The 23,161-nt window shown below is 44.6% G+C and overlaps 1 protein-coding gene across 1 annotated transcript in view; it reads left to right on the top strand.

Moving 5' to 3' along the window:
- The first annotated feature begins 1,643 nt into the window (after window positions 1–1,643).
- The window catches only part of PHACTR4 (phosphatase and actin regulator 4), a 92,464-nt gene continuing 70,946 nt past the window's right edge, over window positions 1,644–23,161 (top strand). Inside the window, exon 1 of the mRNA XM_032227472.1 lies at window positions 1,644–1,879. The gene's annotated coding sequence lies outside the window, so the exon portion shown is untranslated. The remainder of the gene's footprint in view (window positions 1,880–23,161) is intronic.

The raw sequence follows: 23,161 nt of genomic DNA, 5'->3' as shown, positions 1-23,161 counted from the left end.
GGGGGGGGGGGGGGGACGTTTGGAACAACCATGACCTGGATGACTCAGAATCTCCATAGACATGTTCTCTGTCCTCAGCAGCAAACAGCCAAGAATTAAGCAGGCGCTTTACTAGAGAACAGCGACATACCTTTTATCGCTGCAACAACAACTTTCTTAAGGACAATAATAATACAGTCATCATAATAAATTACAGTCCCACAAACCACATGTCGCGTTTCAGTGGCTCAGTGAGATTATCGGTCCTCTTTATAAAACAGCACATATATCTTAATTAATTCCCCATACCTGCACCCACAGGTGCCTAAGATCACACGGCTCTATTTGTGTTCTTTTTTTCTTTTTTTTTTGGTGTGTGGCTGTTTCATTTGTTTCCCCCCCCCCCTCACGGTTCTGCAGAAGTGCAGAAAAAAACAATTACTGCCAACCTGCCTTCCATTGTGGACCTGTACACTGCACAAGTCAAAAAGAGGCTTTGAAAATATTTACAGATCCATCGCAACCTGGACATAAATTGTTTCAACTCCTACCCTCAAAACGACACTACAGAGCATTGCATATCAAGACAACTAGACACAAGAACATTTTCTGAATGCCATCACTCTCCGAGTTCCATCTGCCGGTCAATGTTGACTGGCAACCACGTGGAGGAGGGCCTTCTCGGTGGCAGCTCCGACCCTATGGAACGATCTCCCCGTGGAGATTCGTACCCTCACCACCCTCCAGACCTTCCGCACAGCCCTTAATATCTGGCTTTCCCGTCAGGCCTGGGGCTAAAAACTATAACCCACCCGAATAGTATGAATGTTGTGCTTTTAATGATGTACTGTCTTATGTGTTAATTGTTTGTTTTCCCTCCCCTTCGAGTTGTAAGCCGCCCTGAGTCCCCCCAGGGAAAAGGGCGGCATATAAATAAACTACTCAGACTCAGACTCAGACTAAAGAAATAATTCCCTCAACACTGTCAAACTATTTACGAAGTCTGCATTACTATTACTATTAGTCTTCTCATCGTTCCTATCATCCATCTTCTCCCACTTATGAGTGCAGGACTGTAACTTTGTTGCTTATATCCTAAAGATTTGTATTGATATGGATCGTTTCCTGATTGCTTATTTGTACCCTATGACTATCCTTAAGTGTTGTACCTTATGATTCTTGCTGAATGGATCTTGTCTTTTGCCCTATCTTGTCTGAGAGCGTATGCACCAAAGATAAATTTACGGCAGGACTGTAACTTTGCTGCTTGTATCCTTACAGTTTATATTGATTGTTTCCTAGTATGATTTGATTGCTTATTTGTATCCCATGACTATGATTAAGTGTTGTACTTTATGATTCTTGACGAATGGATCTTGTCTTTTTATGTACACTGAGAGCAAAGGCATCAAAGACAAATTCCTTTTGTGTCCATTCAATCACCCTTGGCCAAGAAAGAATTCCATTCTATTTTATTCTGAGGAAATAAATACAGGAAAAAGAAAAAGCCGTTTTTTAAGCCGCCGCCCACCTCCTGGTCGGCAGCCAAGCCAGCCACGCGCCCTTCTGCACCAGCCTCTCATCTCGCCGGACCTCACCTGTCCGCACCCCCCTCCAGGGAAAGGGCGTGGCCTCCCCAGCCCCTTCCCGCCGGACTACAAGTCCCGTCATGCCGCGCGCCGGCCGGCCTCCTCACTCTCTTTCTCTCTCCCCCTCGCTCGCTCTCTCTCTCGCAGGAGCCGGGGCTTCCGGCAGCGAGGACCTTGAGCCTCAGAGGGACTGTGCGCGGCGGCGGCAGTAGCGGCGGTCTCGGGAAACGCGGGAGACGGAAGGAGGCGAGGCCGAGCCGTGCGCCCTCCGGGAGTAGCCCAGGTGAGCCGGCTGCTCTCCGCCTTCTCAGGTGCGTGGACGAGTTCGGTCCGGGCTGACTCCAAACTCGCCCCTCCCAAGAGGGGAGGGGTGCTGCGGAGACCCCCTCCTCCATTTGGCTGGGCGAGGGTCCCCCCCTGCCCTGGCTTCCATTTCTGCGATCCCCTCCCCGTCTGTCCCTGCTTTCCTCCTCCTGCCTTCTTTCTACCAATTCTCCAGCCTCCCTTGAATTCCTCCGATCGCCCCTTCCTCATTCCATTCTTTTGGAAGCTTCTCCGCCTTCTCCTATCTAGTCCTCCCCTCCCACTTTTGTCCCCCCTCCCAGGGACTTTATCAGCAGTTGATGGGCAGGAAGGGACCGATTCTTGCGACTGTGACTGATGGGTTCTGTAGTGCGAGGCAGCTAGAAAGCGTGGGGTGTATCTGTCTCTCTGTGTTTGTGTGTTTGTGTAGGATTTGTAGTCCGTGTGGGAAATGTAATCCAAGGCATCCAGAAAGTGGTATGTATATGGGGAGGGGGGATGAATTGTAGCACAAAGAATTCAGAAAGTTATGTGTGTGTGTGTGTGTGTATTAGGAAGGAAGGTAATGTAGTCTAAGGCATCCAGAAAGTGGAGTGTGGGAACTGTAGTTCAAGGTGTTGGGACAAGTAGTATCTGTATGTGGGGAGGGGGTGGGTGGGAAGAGTCTTCTGCAGGGGATTTCTCCTTTGACTTCATAATTGTTCTTTGTGATTCATTGCCACAAGATGGAGTAATGGTCACCCCTTTGGATGGTTGGCAAAGAAGGATCTGCATAGATAGGGGAGGATTATGCCACCAGCAGTGGCACTGAGTCCCAGGGTTTGCATGCTATTTGCACACTCCTTTCTCAAGAGTGCATGCTAACATACCTGCTGGTCAGTAGGGGAAGCAAAGGAAAGAGTCCCTCCCCCTCTCCCCCACCACACCTGGACTGCCAGGAGGAACCAAAATGTTACACTTCAAAGGCCTATGGCCTAATCCAGTCATCTCTCTATTGCCTCGCTCATGCCTTCTAGGCATGTATATCTAAAGATTAAGTTTCTGTATCTCTCCCCCTCCCACTTCTGAGTCAATGCTGCACCACCTTTTTGTTTAAGCAGCACAACATTGAATAATAGCAGTTGTTGGGAAATTATTAAACATATCAAGGTATTTTTAAATTGTGTAAGACATGGCTTGAGGGGAAGTTGCACATTGGTTTTCAAATATCTGCACTGTATTGAATATACAGATTATATTTTTAAAAGTTTTTGAAAGGAATAGCCTAAGACGGAAAAATTTGGGGTATGCTAGAAATAAGCCCATGGCATGCCTCTGTGCTATGTCATTGAAAACTATTGTACTAAACGAGCTATTAAATGAGGCAAAAATTCTAAATTCCTAAAAAGGTGATCACTTACCTGGATTCTTTAAAGAGGAATTTCTAGGGACATCTGTTATTACTTTTTAAAATTCTTGCAAGATTTGTCAGTACAACCTTTGAACACACATCCTTGTTGTTATCAGGGTCTCCCTCTTTACCTTTATTGCTCTATTCCTGCTCGTTTTTCTTCCCTTGTGAATATCGAAGGTTGTGAATGCAAGGGTGTTGTGGTTGGCCGCAGCACAGAATTAGACGCCCTTGTGGTTCCTGCCTCCTTGTGCTGCAGGGGAAAGTGCCTGAACTGTTGGGATGAATGAAAACTTCCTTTCAGGACAGTCCGCATTAAATCTTCCCATCCCAAATCCTTCAATGATTTCCAAACCTTGCCAAAATATGAGAGGGGACCTAGAGGAGAGCTAATCTTTATCGTTTTACCTTTGATCACTTTGTGGAAAAAGGACAATAATGAGTTTTGAGAAAATGATAAAACATGCATGATAACTAGGTCAAATGAATGAAACCTCCTGCTGCCTGTGCGCTGAAAACCAAGAATGAAAATAATTATAGTGATTAGGCAGAAGTAAGTGTAGCTTTCTGTAGATTAGTTTTTTCTACCTTCTGTCTATCTTAAATTGTAGCTGTTATCCCCCCGTATTGATAAGATGCTGATGGTTTTTTTTCAGTTGCCCGTTTTGGAAAATTTGTTATAGGTTGTATTAGAAAGATAGACAAGAGGAATAAGGTAAAGGTTCCCCTCGCATTATATGTGCTAGTCGTTCCAGGCTCTAGGGGGTGGTGCTCATCTCCGTTTCAAAGCCGAAGAGCCAGTGCTGTCTGAAGATGTCTCCGTGGTCATGTGGCCGGCATGACTAAATGCCAAAGGAGCATAGAATGCTGTTACCTTCCCACCAAAGGTGTTTCCTATTTTTCTACTTGCATTTTTATGTGCTTTTGAACTGCTAGGTTGGCAGAAGCTGGAAGAAGTAACAGGAGGTCACTCTGTTATGTGGTACTAGGGGTTTGAACTGCCAACCTTTTTGATCGACAAGCTGAGCGTCTTATCCCCTGAGCCACTGCATCTCTTGGAATAGAGAAGAAATGTGGATTGTCACACAGAATCTAGTACGTTGTGATTATATCTTTTCATAGTTTCAGATTAGTAGCCTTTGATTACTCAGATTTTCCATTTAAGCTAGATAAATAAATAGACAAATTCAAATCTGGAAAGCCAGTTTGGTGGTGTGGTTAAGGCATCAGGCTTGAAACCAGGAGATTGTGAGTTCTAGTCCTGCCTAAGGCATAAAGCCAGCTGGTTATCTTGGGCCAGTCACTTTCTCTCCATGCTATGAAGGAGACAATGGCAACCCACTTTTAAAAGCCTTGCCAAAAAACTAGGGACTTGTCCAGGCAGCCTCTGAGAATCAGAAATGATTGAATGGAAGGGGGGAAATCTGTACTTTAATTGATAAAAGCAAAGAGTATTTATTGTGGTAAACAGAATTGTATGTTTGTCATAGTTCTTGTCTTAGTATTCATTTGAACTTATGTCATTTATGTGAAGTTCTAGTGGGATAGCTAAGCAAAGTGTGGCATAAGCAAAGTGAATTAAAGTATTGTGGCGTAAACTTATGCTAATTCATTGTTTTTAAAGCACAGGAAAGATGGGTTGCATGAAAGTTTCAATGGATATTTGAAACGGTGAACTGTTCTTCAATAAGTGCGAAATAAATAAGTGAAATTGATGTAAAGCCACGCAGGGATACATTTAAATATTAGAAATTTGGCAAGGCAATACAATTCAATGTACGTAGAAATAAAGTTTTCATTTGTAAGAGGAAGGATTTTTTTAAAGGTCTGCAGCATAATATAATGAATGCTGAATAAGCAAATCTGTGGGATATATAGACACCCCCCCTATTTAAAAAAAAATGGTTGTAAAAGTTAACATTAAAAATACTGAAAGTTGTATACGTCTATTGAAAATATATATGCACTTGAATAATATTTACATTAGATAAGTATATGCAGAATTGCTAACTATTAACTCTGGTAACATCCTGTTGGTTTTAGTTAGTGTGAAAGAGAGCGTAGGTGTAACACTCCAGTTGAAATTGGTGGCACTTCACTTCACCAAATTGTGACCTCTAATGGATGCAGGTCTGTGTTGAATGTGACAACAGTCTGTAAGACCAATTCCCTTTTCTGATGCAAAGAAAAAAAAAGTAAATATATTCCGGGATTGTAGCAGCCACATAGTGTGAAGAACTTGCTTTTCTAATGTTTATTTTTAACTGTTAGTCACAGTCACTGATTAGAGAGTCCCTTCTGATAAGGGTGGTTGCTTTGTACTGTTTTTTGGGGCTGGGTGTAATGATGTCACAAATGCTTTTAAGCAGTGGACTTAAGCAAAAAAAAAAAAAATTCACTTCCCCAAAACTTGTTGCTATATTTTGAAAAACTACTAAAAGACCTCATGTCATTTATGACAAGAGGCCTCCCTAAGTAATAAGATGTTTATATATGAACTAGGGATGCCGTGGCTCAGTAGCTAAGACACCAAGCTTGTTGATTAGAAAGGTTGGCAGTTTGGAGGTTCGAATCCCTAGCGCTGTGTAACGGAGTGAGCTCTCGTTACTTGTCCAAGCTTCTGCAGTTGGAAAGCATGTAAAAATGCAAGTAGAAAAATAAGGACCACCTTTGGTGGGAAGGTAACAGTGTTCTGTGCATCTTCGGCGTTTAGTCATGCTGGCCACATGACCATGGAGACGTCTTTGGCTCTTTGTCTTTGAAACAGAGATGACCATCACCCCCTAGAGTTGGGAACAGCTGGCACATATGTATGAGGGGAACCTTTACCTTATGTGAAGTTGTATTTTATGGCATTGCAATAAGATGAAAGGGAATGGATAGCCGCGGTAACAATTTTGTGAGTGAACGATCTCCTATGGTAGTCATTTTGTGAATGCACCCATTGAAAATTTCAAATGCATCTCTGGTCCCCAAAAGTTGCCTACTTTGGTTTAGGTGTTCTGCAGGTATGAATTTTATGTTGACTTCAGTCTAGTTGGGAGGTCTAACTAAAGCTTCGCCCTGTGGCCACGCTAAAACTTTATTGACAAAATGACCTTTGCATTGATGTCTCTGTTTGCTAACGACTGTTAGCACTTCTCAGTTGTGATTGAAAACAGCTCTCTCTTTCTCCCTTTCTTCCTCCCTCCCTCAAGAGCATTTTATACTGATGTTAGCCCGATTGTGTACCAGAACATGTGAAGTGCTTTAAACCAGGGATAGGCGGTGTGGCTATTGTTATCCGGGAGTCTTTGTTACCTCGTAGGGTCCCTGCTCCTGAGCTTGTCGGGTGTGAGTGCCTGCTGATAAAGTTGGACCTCAAGGGTCAAGTGGGTTTGCTGCTAACGTACCTGCCTCCCAACTGCGTTGCAGCATCCCTCCCCTCGCTCCTCGAGTCAGTAGCCGAGCTGGCAGTTGAGTTCCCCAGGCTTATAGTTCTGGGGGACTTCAATTTGCCATCGCTCGGTGAACGCTCTGATGGGGCGCAGGAGTTCATGGCTTCCATGACAGCCATGGGCTTGACCCAGGTAATTTGGGGCCCAACCCATGCAGCGGGTCACATGCTCGACCTCGTATTCCTCTCGGAGCAGTGGATGTGTGATCTTGGTCTGAGGGGTAATGAGATCATACCCCTTTCGTGGTCAGACCACTGCCTACTGAGGCTTGACTTCCGGAGGCCAAACCCCCACCGTAGGGAGGAGGAACCGACCAGGTGGTTCCGCCCCAGGCGACTTATGGACCCGTTGAGGTTCCAGACGGAACTTGGGGTTATTCCTGATACTCTCGCCCACAGTTCGGCGGAGACTCTGGTTGCCGCCTGGCATTCGGCGGCGTCGGAGTCTCTTGATCGGATTGCGCCACTACGGCCCCTCCGGGTCAGTGGATCCCGGAGGCCTCCTTGGTTCACCGAGGAGCTCCGGGAGAAGAAACGCTGGAGGAGATGCCTAGAGCACCTGTGGAGGTCCGATAAGTCCGAGGCGAACCGAGCACTTCTGACCACCTGCACCAAGGACTACGTTAGGGCGTTAAGAACTGCCAAAAGATCTTACATCTCTGCCTTGGTCGCGTCCGCCGAGTCACGCCCAGCCGCCCTGTTTAGGATAACCCGCTCCCTCCTTAATAGGAGGGATGCGGGAGACCCCTTGCAGGGTAGGGCTGAGGACTATGCTCAATTCTTGGCGGACAAAATAGCTCGGTTTCGATCGGACTTGGACTCTACCGCAGTAGATCCAGCCGAGACACAGGAGGACTACTTGGCAAATCACCTCTGGGTTGAGTTCCAGGATGTTGCCTCTGGGGATGTGGACAAGGCCATTCGAGCTGTAAGTGCCTCCACCTGCATTCTGGACCCGTGTCCCTCCTGGCTGGTTGCCAACAGCAGGGAGGTGACACATGGCTGGATCCAGGCGGTCGTGACCGCCTCCCTTCGGGAGGGGCACTTCCCCGCCGTACTTAAAACGGCGGTGGTGAGACCCCTCCTGAAGAAACCATCCTTGGATCCAGCCATTTTAAACAACTTTCGTCCTGTCTCCAACCTCCCCTTTATCGGGAAGGTTGTTGAGAAGGTGGTGGCCTTCCAGCTTCAACGGGCCTTGGAGGAAGCTAGTTATCTTGACCCCTTCCAGTCTGGCTTCAGACCTGGTTACAGCACAGAAACCGCTTTGGTCGCATTGACCGATGATCTCTGGAGGGCCAGAGATGGAGGCTATGCGTCCATCCTGGTTCTCCTTGACCTCTCAGCGGCTTTCGATACCATCGACCATGGTATCCTTCTGCGACGACTGCGGGAGGTGGGAGTGGGAGGCACTGTTCTGCAGTGGTTCTCCTCCTACCTCTTGGACAGGTCGCAGTCGGTGTTGGTCGGGGGGCAGAGATCGTCCCTGAGGCCCCTAACATGTGGGGTGCCCCAGGGTTCGGTCTTATCCCCCCTACTATTTAACATATACATGAAACCGCTGGGCGAGATCATTCGGAGGCACGGGATAAAATACCACCAATATGCGGACGATACGCAACTGTATCTGTCCGCCCCGTGCCAACTCAATGAAGCGGTGGACGTGATGAACCAGGGTCTTGAGGCCGTTAAGAACTGGATGAGCGCTAACAAACTGGTACTCAACCCGGACAAGACCGAGTGGCTGTTGTGTTTCCCTCCCAACAATTTGGCTAATGTACCAACACTTAGGCTGGGGGGTCAAATTTTATACCCCTCAGATAGGGTCCGCAACTTAGGAGTCCTCCTGGACCCACAGCTGACTTTTGATTACCAGCTGTCAGCTGTGACCAGGGGGGCATTTGCCCAGGTTCGCCTGGTCCGCCAGTTGCGGCCCTACCTAGATCGGGAGGCTCTCGCAACAGTCACTCGAGCCCTTGTGATCTCTAGGCTGGAATACTGCAATGGGCTCTACATGGGGTTGCCCTTGAAGTGCATCCGGCGACTACAGTTAATCCAGAATGCAGCCGCGCGAGTGATAGTGGGCGCACCGCGGTTCGCCCACGTTACACCCATCCTCCGCGAGCTGCACTGGCTACCTGTCGGTCTCCGGGTGCGCTTCAGGGTACTGATGACCACCTTTAACGCACTCCATGGTAGTGGATCTGGGTACTTGAGAGACCGCCTCCTGCCGATTACCTCCCTTCGACCAACTAGATCGCACAGACTGGGCCTCCTCTGAATTCCATCTGCCAGTCAATGTCGACTGGCGACTACACGGAGGAGAGCCTTTTCTGTTGCAGCTCCGACCCTGTGGAACGATCTCCCCGTTGAGATTCGTACCCTCACCACCATCCAGACCTTCCGCGCAGCCCTCAAGATCTGGCTCTCCCAGCAGGCCTGGGGATAGGTTTCCAAGTTACCCGCCCGAGTGTTGATTGCTGAACGAAAGTTGTGTTTTATTTTTTTTTTCTTTGTTCACATTTTGTTTTGTCTTTTGATACTGCACCCCCTTCCCTTGTGATTGTAAGCCGCCCTGAGTCCCCTCAGGGAAAAGGGCGGCCTATAAATCTTAATAAATGATAAAAAAAAAATGAGGCAGTGTTCACATAGATAGCAAAGCTAAGATTTCACATTGATTGATTGATTGATTGATATGTATATGGCCACTCAAGTACTCTGAATGGCTATTCATGTTCATAGAATGGAAGTGCGTGGGAGCAATCTATTTTGTAGCTAGAGATTCCATTTCTGTGTTATTTAAAAAAAATCCATGCCAAGAAGTGTGGGGAATGCAGGTGTGACACAGGGTTTGAATAAGATGCCCATAGTTAGGCTGGTTTTATGGAGTTTGTTCTGGTTTTTTAATACGAAATAGGTGTATTGAACCTAGTTGAGATTTAATACTTTTATCTCGACTTTCCTTCAGGAAGACAATATATCAGTGGTGGGATTCAAATTTTTTACTACTGGTTCTGGGGTGTGGTGTGGCTTGGTGGGTGTGACAGAGAACGGATACTGCAAAATCCCCATTCCCTCCCCACCCCACTAACCTGCTTTCCAGCTGCGTTCTCCTGTGCAGGGCAACAAAAGAAGACCCAGCCAATCAGGTGATCATGTGGCTGGCGTAACTAAATGCCAAAGGCGCACGGAGCGCTGTTCCCTTTCCACCAAAGGTCCCTATTTTTCTACTTGCATTTTTACATGCTTTCGAACTGCTAGGTTGGCAGAAGCTGGGACAAGTAACGGGAGCTCACTCTGTTACGCGGCACTACGGATTCGAACCGCTGTACCTCTGATCGACAAGCTCAGCGTCTTAGCCACTGAGCCACTGTGTCCCTAATAGACCCGTATTGTAGTTGATGCTTAACTATAGAAACTCACTGGGTAACTTTGAATCTTTCTCCCTCCCTCTCTTCCCCTCTCTCTGTTCACCCTACATTACAAGGCTTTTATTTTGTGCCTTCCAGCAACTGCCTGCATAAATCCCAGTTTTGCAATTTGATTGGCAAGATTTTTTTGAAATGGTTTGGCATTGCCTTTTTCCTACAACTGAGATGAATGGCATTATTAGCACTTACAGTCTTACATTTGAGGCCTTTGGTGCTGGAGAAGACTCCTGTGAGTCCCTTGGACTGCAAGGCCATCAAACTCGTCAGTCCTAGAGGAGATCAACCCTGACTGCTCTTTAGAAGGCCAGATCCTGAAGATGAGACTCGATTTCTTCGGCCACCTAAGGAGAAGGAAGGACTTACTGGAGAAGAGCCTCATGCTGGGAAAGATTGAGGGCAAAAGAAGAAGGGGACGACAGAGAATGAAATGGATGGATGGAGTCACAGTTGGCTTGAGCTTAAATGGACTCCAGAGGATGGTTGAGGACAGGAAGGCTTGGAGGAACGTTGTCAATGGGGTCACGATGGGTGAGACATAACTTTGCAACCATCACCAACACCAACACAGTCTTCTAGTTTTTAGCCTGGTGCCCTAGCTACTACACTAAACTGGCTCTATTGGAAAACTAGGAGGGAGCAATATACTTATGCATCACTTGACTCCAGTTATAAGAAAGCAAGCAAGTAAACGAACAGGTTTATTTATAATAGCTCTGTTTATTGCCAACTTACGTCCGGACAACTTTCACTCATTGTTTTGGATAGGAAAGATTGGAATGATCATACTAATTTCCCACAATTCCCCTGATGTAACATTGTTCTGGAGTTTGTGGGAAAATGGTCTCCTGCTGCCTGGGGCTAATTGCAATCCTGCCATTACAACTGAAAGCCTTTTAAAAAGGAGTTCTTCAGACAGCTGTGTTGTTGACAGCCTGGGCTTATACAGTTACAGACACTGCTAAAGCCAGTGGCCCCTGTGGACCTCCATTGGTTTATTCATGCAATTCAGTGGATGTGATGTCGTTGCCTGACTTTTTCTTATGCGATGCCAAGAATGCACTTATGCAAAACGCTGTTTTATCCTTGTGTCAGGGGTATGCAAATTGCAAAGTAGAATTTGCAGTTGCATAACTAAAACTGAGCTGTCATCAAGAGCTGTTCTCAAGAGGAGGCAAGGCAGGATGATCCAACAGTGGAAGTTTAGCTATGAAAGAAATCTTAACATCTTGACTGATTTGCCAACGTTGGTAAAAAAAAACCAAAAACCTCATGCACAGAGACACACTGTCACCTGAGAGCCAAGTGGCACTGTAATGCATTTCATAAATAAAATATAGAATAGGGAATTAGTGCAAATCAAATTACGAACCTTTATGCCAATAAATAAGCCGCCTGGGAAACCAAGCCATTAAAAAGTGAAATAATATTTTGGACATGTGATGCAACACCCAGAAAAATACGGCATCCTTCACTTAATCCTCCAGGGAAAAATTGAAGCTAAATGAGGTCCAGGCAGAAGAAGAACATCATGGCTTCAAAATCTAAGGAAGTTAGATTTTGGACAAAACTCACCAGCAGTTTGTCATGCGGCTGTTGACAAAAATGGGATTGCCAACATGATCGCCAACCTCCAATGATGGATATGGCACAAGAAGACGACAAATTGTGCTACTGCCTGGCCCGGTTGCCAATTTCTTTGCCTTGCTTGACTCTGCTGGGCATGGTATCCTACCAAGTGGCCAGCAGTTTGAGGGTAAGAAAAATTGTAGTAGTAAGTCATGGAAAGAATTCAGGGAATCAGCCATCCCTGCTCCTATCCAAACATGGACTGGATTCAGAACTACCCTTAGCTAAAACTGTAGCCCAGTCAAGACTTTTGGCTGAAGCCCAACTCCTGATGACTTCATGGGCATATCTACCTGGTTTTCTTGGCAGTTATTCACAAGTAGCTTGTTATTCCTTCCTGGTCCTGGGATATTATTTCTGCCTTCACAGCGTAGTTTATATGCATTGTTAATCTTTACTTAAAATCTCCTTTGGATCAAGGTTCTTGGTTTCATGGACACTTCCTGTAGTTTCAGTTTATATGGCAAGACTTAAAAAGTGGTTTGACATTTTCCCTCTTCAGGGATTTTTTTTAAACAATCCAATGTATCTTAGCTTGTTTGGTGATCTCCCAGCCAATATTAATCAAACCTAATCCTTTTTAGCTTTTAAGCTCAGATAACTGAACCCATTTTCTGGATTCACATCGCACATTGAATCATATCCCAGTCAAATGGTGGATCCACAAACAAAAAAATTAAGTATACTTAGCATGTTGTCCAAATGCCAATGTTAACTGGCCAGGTTAAGGATGCTGTGTGAACCCAGCCTAAGGTGATAATGAGAATTCTGAAGATAGAAAAAAAGTTGACTGTTACCTCTTCTGATCCCTCCTCTCTTCTCTTATTTATTTAAGTCTAAATTGTGATCTTGTGTTAATTTGCTGCTGAAATTGGACGTGGCTAGTGCAAAATTGCAAACTTGAAAACTTGAAATACCTGTGTTCATTTTTAGCCCTAATTGTAACATGTGTGGAGTTCATACAGTTTGAACCTGGCTGTAGATTGGAGGAGCTTGGGTAAAAATTAATCAAATGGGCAAAAATTACATTCACAGCCTGAGCGCCATTGTTAGGGAGCCGTTCCAGCTATCTATTATTGCATTATTATTTCTGGTTGGAAATAATTAGAAAGCACTAACGTTAAGGCATATCTTTCATCTCCTCCTTGATGTCTGCGACTAGTGATAGCACTGCAGCTTCTTAGAGAAAGGCTTCCTGTCAAACCTGAGATTTGTAATTATTTATTTTAATTTTTATTCCACCTTTTCCCCAAACGATAACCCTGCGAGTTGGATTGGACTGAGAGGGAGGGATTGGTTCAAAGTTACCCATTCGTCTTTCATGCCTAAGGTGGGACTAGAACTCACAACCTTCTTGACGATTGGCCTAAAGTCACCTGGCTGGCTTTCATCCCTAAAGTGGAACTAAAATTTATCGCCTCCTGATGATTGGCCCAGTCAACAACTGCCTTTCAGGCCTTAGGTGGAACTAGAACGCAAAGCGTTTGAGTTTCCTCTTCAGGATCTGGCCTTCTAATGAGCAGTCAGGGTTGATCTCCTCTAGGACTGACCCGTTTGATCGCCTTGCAGCCCAAGGGACTCGCAGGAGTCTTCTCCGGCACCCGAGTTCAAAGGCCTCCATTCTTTGGCGCTCAGCCTTCCTTATGATCTTATGACCTTGACTATACGCACTTTTATTGGCAGGGGGATGTCTCTGCTTTTTAGTAGGCTGTCTAGATTTGCCATAGCTTTCCTCCCCAGGAGCAAGCATCTTTTAATTCCTTGGCTGTAGTCCCCATTTGCGGTGATCTTGGAGCGCAAGAAAATAAAATCTCTCACTGCCTCCATTTCTTTTCCATCTATTTGCCAGGAATTGAGAGGGCCGGATGGATCTTAGTTTTCTTAATGTTGAGTTTCAAGCCAACTTTTGCACTCTCCTTCTTCACCCGCATCAAGAGGCTCTTTAGTTCCTCTTCACTTTCTGCCATTAGAGAGCTGTCATCTGCATATCTGAGATTGTTGATAGTTCTCCCGGCAATCTTAATTCCAACGTTTGATTCAACTAGCCCTGCCTTTCTCATGATGTTCCTTTCTCATGATATTAGGCTATGGAAATGACAAAAAATGGCCTTTAAGCTTGATCCATTCTCTTTTTGTGATGCAAGCGTGGAAAACGTTTTGTTTCACATGCCGTAGCCAGCAAAATTTGCATAGAAAGTTGAGAAAAAGTTAAAAAGCATCCGCTTCCAAAGCACAGGAGTGTTGGCATGTGAGCAACTCTTAGCATACAATATCAGCCCGCATGAATGAACAAGTTTCACCTACTACTCAATCTTCAGTATCTTGAACTTTGCTCATCTTGTTTACTGGCCTTGACACTAAGGTTTTAAACCACAATGGGCAGCCAGTATGACAGATAGTAAGGAAGAACATTCTCCAGTTGTGGCATTTTTGAATGACCCTGATGCATTACTCCTAGTCAGTTGGCTTGAAGATGCGAGAAGGATCTCTTGTCAAGGAAACATTATGCCATAAATCAGGGGTCACCAACTGTTTGAACCTCAGGAACCACTAAACTCATAATTTTAGAACACACGGACCACTAATATGATCTGTCTAATGACTGGCTGGGTGGGCGTTGCTAGGTGGTCATGTGACTGGATGGGCATGGCCAACTCGATGTCACTCACGTTGAGGGATGTCTCGCCAGCTTCTACTTACCCCTCCCCTCCTAGCCACTCCTTGCCTCCCATCCAGGCTCCGTAGGGCAATAGATTTAGTACAATATAAAAAAATGCAAATAATTTTTCTGCAGACCCCTCAAAATTTTCTCACTGAGCACCAGTTGGTGACCACTGCCGTAAAGCTTGGCTGACTAGGGAATTCTGGAAGTTGAAGTCCACACACCTCCAGGTTGCCAAGGTTGAGAAACAGTGCAGTAAAGTGACGGTTCCTATCAGGATCATTCTTCTATGAAAAACCTACATCAATTGCATTTACATCAGGGGTAGTCAACCTTTTTATACCTACCGCCCACTTTTATATGTCTGTTAGTAGTAAAAAAAAAATAACCGCCCACCGGTTCCACAGTAATGGTGATTTATAAAGTAGGGAAGCCAATTAAATTTAAAAAAAGGAAAGTGCTTCAGTATCAGACAAAACCCCTACCGCCAACCATGAAATTTGGAATACCCACAAGTGGGCGGTAGGGACCAGGTTGACTACCACTGATTTACATGAAAGTGCCAGATCGGTGGTAATAGTGCCTGGCACGAGCAGGGGAAGCCAAGTCAGAGTAGATCACAGCAAGCAGAGGTCCATATCTTGGGCCAGTTCAAAGTGTGGATGTTCATTTGTAAAATCCTAAACGGCTTGGGATCAAGTCAAAGCACATTTTGTTTTCCCTACCTAAATGTTAAGCTCCTCTCCAGAGGCCAGAATAAAGTGCTGGATACTAGCACTCTGGAACTGAGCCGGAGTATCAAACTCAAGGGCCGCGGGCCGGATTCGGCCCGTGGAGTGCTTAAATCTGCCCCCTGGGCCGCCCTGGCAATAGCAAAGGATTGGCCCGCAGTGCCTCGGCCAGTGAAAACAGAGCTCCGTTTCCACTGGTAGAGGGTTGCAGGAGGCTGTCCCAGAGGTGGAATTCAGCAGGTTCTGACCAGTTCTGGAGAACCGGTAGCGGAAATTTTGAGTAGCTCGGAGAACCGGTAAATACCCCCTCTGGCTGGCCCCGCCCACATCTATTCTCTGCCTCCAGAGTCACAGCTGATCGGGAGGAAATGGGGATTTTGCAGTATCCTTCCCCTGCCATACCCACCAAGCCACTCCAACAGATCCAGTAGTAAAAAAATGTGAATCCCACCACTGGACTGTCCCAGCTGAAAATGGAGATCAGGAGCCCGTTTTCGCTGGCAGAGCACTTGGGCCAGCATTGGTGCCCCTGGCATGAGTGATGACGAGCTAGTCATGCCCCCTAGCCACTCCCCCCAGACCCCCACGAGGTCAAGCCTGATGCAGCCCACAATGAAATCAAGTTTGACACCCCTTTTGCAGAGGGATTTGTCTTGTGAATACCTTCCTCATCACATAGTACAAAGAATGGCTTTATGGTCCGGTTTGATCCCCTGTGTTGTTGTTTTTCTTTAAATACTTCAGTTAACCTTTAAAAGGAAATAACTTAGTCCTTTTTTTTAAGAGTTAACACACAGAACCTTCTTTTAGCATGTCTATGAAAGCTTGGTAAATAAAATAGAAATGCCTCTTCTCTTTGGGCTGGTGAAGCTATTGCCTTATTGAGAAACTAAGCAGGCACGGACCGAATGGGAGAAGTGAATATTTCCCATTTTTTCCTGTCTTGCTAACATAGACCAGGGCATTGTGCTAATCCAGGATTAAACCCTGGGCACCCACCAGATGTCTTGGAAACCTTTGAGTTTGGGAACGTTGACTTACCTAGTTTGTTTATTGCCACTCTGAATTTGAACAAGGAGCCCTGTCAAGTTGCCTCACCGTAGCAGCACTTTTTTTTTTTAAGGCAATCATAAAATGAAGCTAAATACCATTAATACATAATAATTTGAACTGGAAGAATGACAGAAGACAGGCCATTTCATAATTGGCTAACCTCTGTTGTCTTTATGGATGGGTCCAGATTCTTAATGTCTTTAGGAGTTGATTAATTTTGTATAAGGCTCTTCTTGCCAAAGGTGTATAAGGGAGAAATGTGTAGGTGTCTGGTACAGTGGGGAGATGCAATTTTTTTTACTACTGGTTCTATGGGCGTGGCTTTGTGGGTGTGGCCTGGCAGGGGAAGGATACTGTAAAATCTCCATTTCCTCCCAATCAGGTGGGACTCGGGAGGCAGAGAATTGATGGGGGCGGGGCCAGCCAGAAGTGGTATTTACCAGTTCTCCGAACTACTCAAAATTTCTGCTACCGGTTCTCCAGAACTGGGCAGAACCTGCTGAATTTCATCTCTGGTCTGGTACAAACTGAGGATTGTTATGGGTGTCACAACATCACCTCCTGAATAACGGCCTGCCACATATGACATTACTTCCCCTCCTCCCATTGTGGATGCACTTTCAGCACCAGATCCAATAGTGGCTTAGTGTCACTCGGTTACTTATACAAGTAGTCCTCGACTTACAACAGTTCATTTAGTGACCGTTTGAAGTTACAGTGGCACTGAAAAATGTGAATTGGGACTGCTTTTCACACCTATGAGCATTGCAGTCGCCCCATATGATCAAAGTTCAGGTGCTTAGCAACTGATTCATATTTATGACGGTTGCAGTATCCCAAGGTCATGTCTTTTGTGAGCGTCTGACAAGCAAACTCAATGGGGAAACCAGATTCATTTAACAACCATGTTACTGACTTTTAATAGCTGTATTGATTCACTTAACGACTGGCAAGAAGGGTCATAAAATGGGGCAAAATTAATTCATTCTTGCTTAGTGATAGAAATTCTGGGCTCAAATGTAGTCGTAAGTTGAGGACTATCTGTACTTGGAAGGGGCATGTTTTGACCTTACAATGGTCATTTCAGAAGTTTTGAGCTTCTCCCCACCCTTCAATTACTTGCATAGTGATTACTCTTTATACTATTTATGTTGTTTGCATTTTTTTGTCATGGATTGAACACCAGTGGAGCTAAAATCAGTTTTGTTTAGCTACATGATGTACAATGACAATAAAGGCTATGCTATACTATTGTGCTAAGATTGGAACAAAACTTAAGATTTCTTTCAGGCAAAATTATTCCTAATGCTCTGGCCACGGAGAAGAATCTTAAAACGAGCTATTTCGATCTTTATTTTTTATTTCTCAAATTTATATAGTATGTTCCAAGTTTGAAACCAATGGATACGTTCTGAGGTTTTGTTTGAAGTCAGGATCCCTAACAGATCAAACTTGCTGTATTGGAGAAGCTTCATTGAGCAACTTGAATTGCAGATTAAAAAACGAAAAACCTTTGTACACCTTCCTCTTTTTAAAGGATTTGTTCTGTTTTGACAGCGTTCGTGGCTGTGAAATAATCATGTCTGAATGTTGGCTTTTGTTGCCATTGATGTGGCAGGCTGCAAAGCCGGGATCAGGTCTCCTCATCTCTCTGACTTGGAAGCAGGCCAGCCACAGGGCGTGTTATTTGTGATGAAGGTAGTTAAACACTTGAGTATAAAATCTGGGTTTGCACAGGGTACCAGTTTCGGCTAAACTAGGGCCATGCAGTTTGTGATTCATTGTGATGTAGGAACCCAACCTTTGTTAAGTTACAATGTGCTTCCTTTTTTGGGAGCCTAGCCTATTTTTTTTATTTTTATGAACCATTACAATTGTGGTTTGCTAACGTGGCTTTAGGATTTAATGTGTTGTTAAAAAGTCATTGAAGTGGCTTATCCTAATTGCTCAGATGGACAAAGCTATGGGAAACAGAAACAAATGTTTGCCTTCTTCCTCTCTTAGCTTGTGAACATTTTGTTTACTGTACCAAATTACTTGAACAAATGGCAAAGATACCTTTGGAGAAGAGCCCACTAAATACAAGAGCACTTTGGAAAAACAACAACTCAGAAATTACATTTCTAGCCTTTAAAATGCAGAGAAGGGATTGAAAGTATGATGGGAGCAACATTTGAGGAACCGAAATTAGGAAGAGAAATAAAAGGAAAAACACAGATTCTCTACTTTTAAGTTTTGCCCATGATGTCAAATATGTTCTTTGAAGCAGAGATTTTACATATAGAGACTGCCCAGTTCCAAGCATCATATTGCCTTCTTAAAGCCCTTGGAAGATGCACTAAACCAGCGGTCACCAACTGATGGTCCTTGGACCACTAGTGATTTGTGAGAAAATTTTGGTGGTCCACAGAAAAATTATTTGCATTTTTTATATAGCACTAAATCAGAGGTCCTCAAACTATGGCCCCTGGGATGGATATATGCAAAGAACATTTGTATTGCTGCAGAGAGTCTCCCCCTTTGGGGTCCTTTTGTGTGGGTCGGAGGGGGGCAGAAATTCCCACTTGGGGTCTGCTTCAGTCTCCTGGTGTGGGGCTTTGTGTGAAGGCTGGAGGGAATTGCTGCTGGTGGCAAAGAGCCGGAGTGCCTCGTTCCAGTGGGACTGTATCATGGCCTGGAACTGGCTGACCATCTCAGCGCACTGAGCCTCCAAGCGCAGGTACCTGGCCTTGCACTCCCGCAGGTCTTCCCTCTGCTAAGAAAGCCTATGCTCAGTGAGTTGCTTCTGCTGAGCCTCCTTCTGGGTCAGATCCAATTAGAACTGAGCTGTTTTGCCAACTCTTTCTCATGATGGCTACTTAGTTCCCACAACTACTGTAAAGCTGCAAACAAACCAAATACTCCTTCCTCTTTCTATTTTCCCCCTCAACAACAACCCTGTGAGGAGGATTGATCTGAGAGAGAGGGGCTGGCCCGAAGTCACCCAGCCGACTTTCATGCCTAAGGCAGGATTAATGTGGTGAAAATACACACACACACACACACAGACACACCTTCACCCTCGTTCTAGGAAATCCCTCATATGACATAAATGCAGGGTCTCACCTTCACGGTTATGGCTGACATTCAGTGGTGTTTTACGTTTGATCTCCCATGAATTGCATGTTCAGTAAGGCACAGCATTGATATTAATTTGAGAGAGATTTTAGCAACGACTTCTTTGTAGCGGCCGGCTATTCAGAAATCACTTTGTTACAGCTGCTGAATCATTCGTGGAATATCATAAACTGATCTCAGAAACTTTACTGAGAGGGTGGGGTTCCTAGTTCACGGAAACCTGTGTTTTATATCTAATTCCGATAAGGACTTTTAAATAGGCAAGCTGGAGAAGACAGCTAGTATTCCCGCCCCCCCTGCTCTAAACGGTTTCCCTCTGAAAGTGTTGATATATATATATATATATATATATATAGATAGATAGATAGATAGATAGATAGATAGATAGATAGATATAGATATAGATATAGATATAGATATAGATATAGATATAGATATAGATATAGATATAGATATAGATATAGATATAGATATAGATAGATAGGTCTCTAGTTGTTCGGGTTTTCTCCCACGTAGAATTGGAGATGTCTTGGCGACGTTTCGACGAAGTCTCATTCGTCATCTTCAGGCGGCTTCAGTCTGAAGCCGCCTGAAGATGACGAATGAGACTTCGTCGAAATGTCGCCAAGACATCTCCAATTCTACGCGGGAGAAAACCCGAACAACTAGAGACCTACATACTAACACCCGCGAAAACCTCAGAAAGCATATATATATATATATATATATATATGTGTGTGTGTGTGTGTGTGTGTGTGTGTGTGTGTTGCCTTTTTGTTACATTTTGTTGTATTTGTGCTGAGAAATAAATAAAGGGAGAGTAGTATAGATCTATTTCAAGCTATTTAGCTCTCATCAGCTAGCCATACCCTTACTGGGATTTGAACCTGGGCTATATTACATACTAGGCAGACATCTTAGCCATTAGGCCACAGGCTCTTTTCGTTATCAGCGAAGCCAGGGTGAAAGGTATCTATTAGATTTTTACAACTATATATATATATATACTGTTTTTTTTAGCTAAGCGAGTTCTGCTTTATAGTATAAATTTCCAACAGAAGTAGTTGTGTTACGCGGGCAACAAAGCAAACAAAACCCTCTTGAGTGTTCAGCACAACACACAAGCCCACTAAAGCCCTTCAAAACATCCTAAGGCTTAGGACTCATCTGCAATATACAATGTAAGGACTGCAACAACCGCTGTGTAGGACCAACAGGCAGAAGAAGATTGGCAGAAGACATCCACAAACCCCAACTAGCAGTCCGAAGACATGATGCCAATTCTTTAATTTCACAACACAGAGACAGATTTAACCATTGTTTCAACTGGAAAAATGTGACCATCCTGGAACCAAGCCAAGTCCCAAAAAACGCCAGGGAATTTCTAGAAGCCTGGCAGCCTGACAGATCAGCCATCTATTGACACATAACAACATCTATAGATTATGCAAAAGAGGCAGACCAGCCCAAAAGAGAACAAAAAGACTCCAGCACCTCTCCACCAGCAATCAGCACCCAGATCAGCATAGATTAATTCCAAGGTTAGCAACAGACCAGCAATCATGTAAGCCAGTGGTCTCCAACCTTGGCAACTTTAAGACCTGTGGACTTCAACTCCCAGAATTCCTCAGCCAGCAAAGCTTTGCTGGCTGAGGAACTCTGGGAGTTGAAGTCCACAGGTCTTAAAGTTGCCAAGGTTGGAGACCACTGATGTAAGCAATACCCCCAATCAAGAAACTGCAGAGAAACCAACAGTGAACAGCCCAACCAAAGAATCTCTTAAGACCACTCCTACTAACACTGACAAGACGAGCCACTAGAATAGGGGCAGAGGTGTGTTCCTACCAGTTCGCACCAGTTCGGTAGAACCGGTTCGTTAAATCTACCGAACTGGTTAGAAGAGGTTCCCCCAGTGGACCCGGACCCGGAAAGCAGGCCACACCTATAGAAGGGGTTCCAAAAATGTTTGAAACCCACCACTGAGAGAGAGAGAGAGAGAGAGAAAGGAAGAAAGAAAGAAAGAAAGAAAAAGAAAAAGTGAGAGATGAAAGAAAAAAGGGAAAAAGGGACAGAGACAAAAAGAAGGAAAGAGAGAGAGAGAGAGAGAGAGAGAGAGGGAAAACACATGGCCGGCATGCCACTCCCACCAGGTCACATGGCTGGCAAGCCACTCCCACAAAGGAGGCCACAACCACAGAGTAGGTTCGAAATTTTTTTGAAACCCACCACTGAATAGGGGTCACCAACCTTTCGGACATCAGGGACCCCCACATTCATAATTTTAAATCCCATGGACCACTAATACGATTTTTTAAAAAGATAACTAGTATTTAGTTATATAAAAACATGCAAATAATTTTTCTGTGGACCACCAAAATTTTCTCGCGAACCACCGGTGGTCCACAGACCACAAGTTGGTGACCCCTGCACATAAACTGGAAAACAAACAGCACTCCTTAATAGTGCTGATGATGTTGCCTAGTTTGGGTAATGAAGCATCTGCAAGAAAACAAGCAAGCTCAGAGAGCACCAAGGACCCCTCAACCCTTGAGTTTGAGGCCATCTTCAAGATTGCCACGAAAGTTTGTTTTAATGTTAGTCTGTCATTAGGCTAAAACAAAAGTGATCCTTGAACTGCGCTGTGCAGTTTCAAACTTTAAAAATCAGGACTGGCATTTTGAATTGGGCCCAGAAAAAATGTTTATGGATTGGTGTGTGTGTGTGTGTGTGTGTGTGTGTGTGTGTGTTTGACATGCAGATAGTCCTTGACTTATGATTGTAATTGAGTCCAGAATTTCTCTTCTCTCCTATTCTATTCTTTTCCATATTCTCTTCTCTTCCCCCTTCCCCCCTCCCTTCCGCATATTCCAATAAGCAAGAATATTTTCCCATTTTGATTCAAGTCAGGGAACCATGGGTAACAATTTCAGGGTTTAAATCTAGCGTTATAGCTACATTTGTTCAAAAGCCAGAAACTATTCTCAAGTTTGAATGAATTGGGAAACTCAAGTAACTGAAGCCTTGGCTTGTCTCCCAGCACACACAAGGGCAGAAACGGCCTGCTCTCTACTGGGAACACAAGTTTTCAGCTTTAATAAGCTAAGTTATGATTGTCCAAGTGCCCATTTCCTTGTTTCCTCCCTCCCCTTCTCCCCCCCAATGTTTTGGAAGAACGAATGCTGGAAACACAGTAGGCATCTTAAACATCTTATTCCCTGGAATTTGAATAAAACTCCAGATTGTTAAGAGCGCAGAATCTGGTTTTGACTGGAGGGACTCAGGCATTTTAAAAATCACACAACAGACTTACAAATCAATCCACTTTTGCCAGGAGAATAGGTTGTAGTTTGCTGTGGGCACAATTGTTTTGCCGTATGTTCAACTGGGGGAATTAACTGTTCTTTGTACCACCTAATCATTTTAAGCATACACAAGCAGTACCTGGCAAGATTTTTGCTCCAGATACTGTGAATAAACACAGCTCTGTGGAACAGCATCAAGGGCATATTTGGCGGCGGAGTTTTGAATAGTAGAAGTGTCTAGAATTTAAACACTTTCTTTATGCGAGGGCTATTTGTGTGTCAAAGGCGTCACACTAACATTTATACTATTCTGACATGCGGTTCCAAATCTGGATCTTTTTTAGCAGTCCCATTTCTGTGTGTGACTCGTTAGCAGTAGGCTAATATTACGGTTCCACCACAAAAGCACGCTCGACAAAAGCGCGCTCGACGAAAGCGCGTACGTGACGTCATCACAGCACGACGAAAACATCGCGCTGTGATTGATAAATGTAAAATTAAAGCGAAAACCTTACCCTAACCCCCCCAAACCTAACCCTAAA

This window comes from Thamnophis elegans, chromosome 12 (genome assembly GCF_009769535.1).
Source record: "Thamnophis elegans isolate rThaEle1 chromosome 12, rThaEle1.pri, whole genome shotgun sequence".
Lineage (NCBI taxonomy): Eukaryota > Metazoa > Chordata > Lepidosauria > Squamata > Colubridae > Thamnophis > Thamnophis elegans.
The sequence above is the reverse complement of the archived record's forward strand: the minus strand, read 5'-3'. Positions and strand labels throughout refer to the sequence as shown.